Raw genomic sequence first — 6,000 nt, 5'->3', positions numbered from 1 at the left:
ATTAATCAAGATTCATTTCAGTCTAACATTTTTTGGGGAAGCCTTCCCTGAATCCAACCCTCAATCGCTGACTTTGTGCTCCTGTAGAACTTGTGCTTATTTCTTTATACATAGTGTGCCAATTTGTCTGTATTTCTTTCTGGACTGTGAATTCCTTCAGCGGCAAGGACATATCCTATTCAGCTGTGTCTATGCAACATCTAACACAGGTTTAGACCATAATAATGATTCAGAAAATGTTTCCTGTTTGCATAAAAATTAAAAATGTCAAAAGGAAAAAGTGGACTTCTGGTTTCCAGTGTGGCATGCAAGGAGCATGGAAGTTGTCACTCCATTATAACAACAAATAAAAATCTAAAAAACTGAAAAATCAACAACAATTCTGTTTAAATTCATCTGAGAAATGAGATCACGAGGTAAATGGTGGCCCCCCATATTGGAGAGCTGTAAAACAAATATAGAGAATCACAACTTACTAGAGCAGAAACCTCTGCAGGAACCAGTGCCAGGGTAGGAAAATCTGAAGCATAACTGAGGAATTGCTGGAGGTTCTGTGTGGATGAGTCTGAGGGAATAAAAACTCTGGAGGACCCAGTCACAGGGGGGGTCTCCCCACATTAGTGAATGTTACTCCAGCAGCTTGACCAGGTTCTCACAATGAATATCAGAAAAAAATCCCCTCCTGCTTCTAGCAGAAGGAGGAGAAAAGAAATCATTTTGAAATATACCAGAGCATTCTGCTAGTTTTCTTAACAAGGCCTTCCCTGAGAGAAACTGTCTTACCAGAGCCTAAACTATTGGGGTTTTATCAAAGCTTAACTGACCTGGGGAAAAGAAACACAACTCCAGCCTGCTCTAACCATTCATGTGGGAGGAAGGAAATACCCAACTCTAGCCCACTCTATCTATCCTATCCCACCTAAGGGGGTTGGGGGGTGAGGGGTGCTGAGAAACACTTGTGAAGTTCACAGTCCAGAGCGTCACCTCACTGAAACACTGAGACCAAATCACAGGACAGTACAAGGTCTGACAATTAGATTCGTGAACTCATCCTAGAAAAAGTGCTACACACCTCACTGCTGAATATCACTATGGTCACCTTCGAAGTACTCCCCTTGAGAAGCTATGCGCCAATGCCAGCGCCTATTTCACCCTTCAAAGCAATTTTGGAACTCTTTTTCTGGAATGGCCATCAGAGCTGTCGTCGTATTACCCTTGATGTCCTGAATGTCATCAAAATGTCTTCCTTTCAATATTTCCTTTGTCTTCGGGTAAAGAAAGAAGTCACTGGGGGCCAGATCAGGTGAGTAGGGAGGGTGTTCCAATACAGTAATTTGTTTACTGGCTGAAAACTCCCTCACAGACAGTGCCGTGTGAGCTGGTGCATTGTTGTGATGCAAGAGCCATGAATTGTTGATGGAAAGTTCAGGTCGTCTAACTTTTTCACACAGCCTTTTCAGCACTTCCAAATAGTAAACTTGGTTAACCATGTGTCCAGTTGGTACAAATTCCTAATGAATCATCCCTCTGATATCAAAAAAGGTTAGCAACAGTGTTGCAACATGTTCACGAACTTAATGGTCAGCCCTCGCATGTTCTGGAGGGGTATATCGGTCAGCCACTACTGCAACAATGCCACACAAATAAACACTTCCAGTGTTCTCAGTGGCTTTCAACAGTGGATTCTCACTCACAGGTCTGCAGATCAAATGAAACTTGGCTGCTTTTGACTGGGTTTGCCTGTGTTTGGCCAGGCTAGGCGGGACTGCAGGCTTCAGGTCAAGTTCAGGTCTACTTCACATGTCTTCACGATTCTGGGACAAATTGCCTGCCTGAGACACATCCTTCCCATGGTGGGTAACAGAAGCACAAGAGAGCAATGCCTTTTAAGTGTTCAACTCAGCACTGTCACAGTCTGTTTACATTCCATTAGCTAAAGCATCCACAAGCTACACCCAATGGAGCAGAATAGTATGAGGCTTTGCAGTCACATTGTGGGGGGGCGGGGGGGCCAGTAAAGAATTGAAAATGATGATTCAATCTACCATGAGGAAGGGTGGGAGACAGAAAGTAAATATGTGTATAGATATACACATACATATATATACGTATGTGTATATATATATATATATATATATGTATATATACGTATATATATGGCAAGTTAAGGGCAACAAGAATGAAGAGAAGGACTAATCTTTTAGATACGATGGTCAAGGAAAGCTTTTATGCAAAGGTGACATTTGAGCAGCATTCTGTAGGAAGTGAAGAAACCAGGTAGTGGATTGCTGGGGTGAGAACATTCTGGGGGAAGAGAGCAGTGAATGAAAAGTGGGTGCCCAAGGTGGGCACTTGCTTGAAAGGATCGAGAAACTGCCCGTGTGGCTGGAGTAGAATAAGCAAGAGGGAACACAGTGTAAAATGAGACCCATTCTTCTGTCGATGAATATTTAAATTGTTTCTAATTTTTCACTGTAACAAAAGTGCTATGCTGACTATCCTTATAGATACCTCTTTATGCATATGATAAAATCTTTCTTTAGGGTTTATATCTAGCAATACAATTACTGAATTCATTGGGTGCACATATCTTCCAGTTTAGTAAATATTAACAAATTGCTTCCCAAAGCATTTTTTACCAATTTATACTCCCCCAGCAGTGCATAAAATTCCAATTTGCAGTTGATAATGTCAGACTTTTTAATCTAACAATAATTTTATTATGGAATTTAATTATTCATTTTATTCTAACATCGTATTAATGATGCTATCATAGTATGTGTTAGTACTAATATAATAACATTCATTACAGCATTGCTGTTTTACTTTATATTCCCCTAATTACTGGTGCAGTTGAACATCTTTTTTATGTTATTGCCACTTAGGCTTCCTTTTGTAAACTGCTTATGCAAATCCTTTGCCAATTGTTCTATTGGGTTATTTGACCCCACCTTCCTTTTTCTTTGCATAGAATTTCTTTACATATTCTGGGTACTGACACTTTGTCAGATATATATAAAATATCTTCCTACAGGTGAACTTATCTCTTTGATGACCTTCTGTTATATTTTGTAGTACTTAAGTTTTAATTATAAAACAGTCAAATTTATCAGGATTTTTCTTTGTGGTTTATAAATGTTTTTATCTTAAGAACTCCAAAGTCATAAAGCTGTTTTAATATTTTTCTTTAAGTTTTTGCTTTTAAAAAATTAATCTTTTGGGGGCGGCCAGATGGCTCAGTTGGTTAGAGTGTGAGCTCTGAACAACAGGGTTGCTGGTTCGATTCCCACATGGGCCAGTGAGCTGTGCCCTCTACAACTAGGTTGAAGAACAACTACTTAGAGCTGATTGGCCCTGGAGAAACACACTGTTCCCCAATATTTCCCAATAAAATGTTTTAAAAAATTAATCTTTTTATTTTGCTAAATCTAAAACGCAGAGAAAATTTGAGGACTAGTAAAACATCCTTGACCTATATTTGCCAACTATTGACATCTTGACAGATTTATTTTATTATTTTCTGTATATATATATATTTTCTTTTTGACAAATCATCTGAAAGTAGGGTACAGAAATTATGATGCTTCACTTTAAAATATTTCAGCATATCTCCCAAAAAACAGGTATATTCTCTTACATATCTGCAGCATCAATACTACGCCTGAGAAAAGCGACATGAAATCAATACGACCCACAATATACTCTCTATATTCAAATTTCCCAAATCATCAAAAAATGTTTATACATTAAAAAAAAATCCAGAATCAATGATTTCATCTGACTATTTTATGTCTTTAGTCTTCTTTAGTTAGACCAATCCTCTCACCTCCCTCCCTTCTTCACGATTTGAATCCTTGAATATTTTGGGTCAGTTGTCATGGAGAATGCCCTACCTTTTGGATTAGTGTGACTCTTCACTATTAGACTCAAGTCAAGCGTTTCTAGCAAAAACATTGTAAGGTGATGGTGTTTACCTCCCACTGCATCACATCGAGAAGCATGTGATGTTAAGCCATCCTCCTGCTGACAAAGCCAAGTTTGATTACTCAAGATTGTGATTGCCAAAACTTTCCATTGTAAAGGTACATTTCCCCTTTGAAATTAATAAGTGTTCAATGGAGGGATAACTTGATATCCTGTTTCCCAATGATCTTTCGCACAATGATGATATTCTGGTGATCCTTATCTGAATTATATTGGGGATTATAAAATAACAATTTTCAATTTCTATCATCATCCCTTCTGTATTTATTAGTTGGCATTCTTCTATAAAGAAAATCTGCCTCTTCTTTTTTCTCCTTTCGCTGTTTCTCTCTTTTGCTGAGCGTCATACACTGTCACAGATTTTTTTAAAAATTTGAAGTGTTGGGGGCAACCGGGTGGCTCAGTGGGTTAGAGAGCGAGCTCTTAACAACAAGGTTGTGGGTTCAATTCCCACATGGGCCAGTGAGTTGCGCCCTCCACAACTAGATTGAAAGCAACGATTTGACTTGGAGCTGAGCTGCGCCCCCCACAACTAGATTGAAAAACAACGACTTGACATCCTGGAAAAACACACTGTTTGCTAATATTCCACAATTAAAAAAAAAAGAAAGAAAGAAAAATTTGAAGTATTATAATCTATTGCTATCATTCTTTTTGATGTTCAAATTTCCTCCAGATGGGCCAGTGGAGGTCTCTAGAGTTTTTTGCTTTTCACATTTGGGTCTTTAATCTATGTGGATTTCTCTTTTTAAAATACGATCATGGAAAAAGAATCTTTCTTCCCTATTTAACCAAAATACACCAGCCCTACTTAATGATTTCAACTACTAGTTGAACAGTCCGTAGTTTCGTCATTCATTTTTTTAATACTACCATTATCATACATCAAATTTCTACATATGCCTGTGTCTATTTTTAGATTTTCTATTCTGTTACATTTGTTTTTTTAAACGTGTGCCAATATCACATGTTTTGATTACAATAGCTTGACAAGTCAACTCCATATCAGTTAGGGTAAATGTCTCCATCTTCTTATTTTTCAAAATTATCTTGGCTCTTTGGCCTTTTGCAAAGAGAAAATAATGAATTGTCATAATTTTAAGACTGCTTGTCATTCTCCATAAAAAAACAAACAAACAAACAAAAGAAAACTGTTAGATTTTGTTTGGAATTACATTGAATCCGCAGATTAATTGGATATTTGATATCTTATTGGTTCAAAATATTAAGTAGACACTGATAAGAATACAAGGGAAAAAAATGAGAAAAATCTAAAGCCATTGTGGGTGATTTTAACAGAGAAACAAAGCACAAAGATGGTAAAGAAACACAAAATTTAAACAGTAAAATATATTCAAATAACACATATATGTATGTATATACATATGCATATAAGTAATATGTATTATATAAACTTTAGTATATATTCCTTCTCTCTTTTCTTTCTTAATTAGATTTGCTTGTAGTTTGTCTTTTATTTCATTTTTTCCCAAAGAATTAGATTTTAAGTTATTGTTGAACCTAAAGACATTTTCATATCTTACTAATGTTTACTTTAAATTTTTTTGTTTCTTCTCCTTTTGGTTTATCTAGTTATTCTTTTTCAGGTTCATTTGTTTTCAATAAATGCACTTATGGGTTTAGATTGTTACAATTCTTTTATTGTTGTTCAGTTCTAAATATTTGGTCATTTCCATTGTGATTTTCTTTTTACCCATGAATTTTAGGGAGCATTTTTTAGTTCTCAAAAATATAAAGAAGTTTTAAAAATTGTTCTCTTTTTATTGAATTCTAATTTAATTTCATTGTGGTCAAGAAACATAGGTTGATTGAGAGCCTTTATTGAACCTTTTTTAGTTTATTGAAACTTTCTTAACAGACATAGTATTTGGTCAATTTTTGCAAATATTCTATTTTCTCTTTGTTGAGTGTACTATCTAGATTTTATCCTATCAATTGTATTTTTTATTTCAATGGCTATATATTTTTGAAATAATTTTCATATTTTTCAATTAC

This window comes from Rhinolophus ferrumequinum, chromosome 6 (genome assembly GCF_004115265.2).
Source record: "Rhinolophus ferrumequinum isolate MPI-CBG mRhiFer1 chromosome 6, mRhiFer1_v1.p, whole genome shotgun sequence".
NCBI classification, from domain to species: Eukaryota; Metazoa; Chordata; class Mammalia; order Chiroptera; family Rhinolophidae; genus Rhinolophus; species Rhinolophus ferrumequinum.
This window is presented reverse-complemented; position numbering follows the sequence as displayed.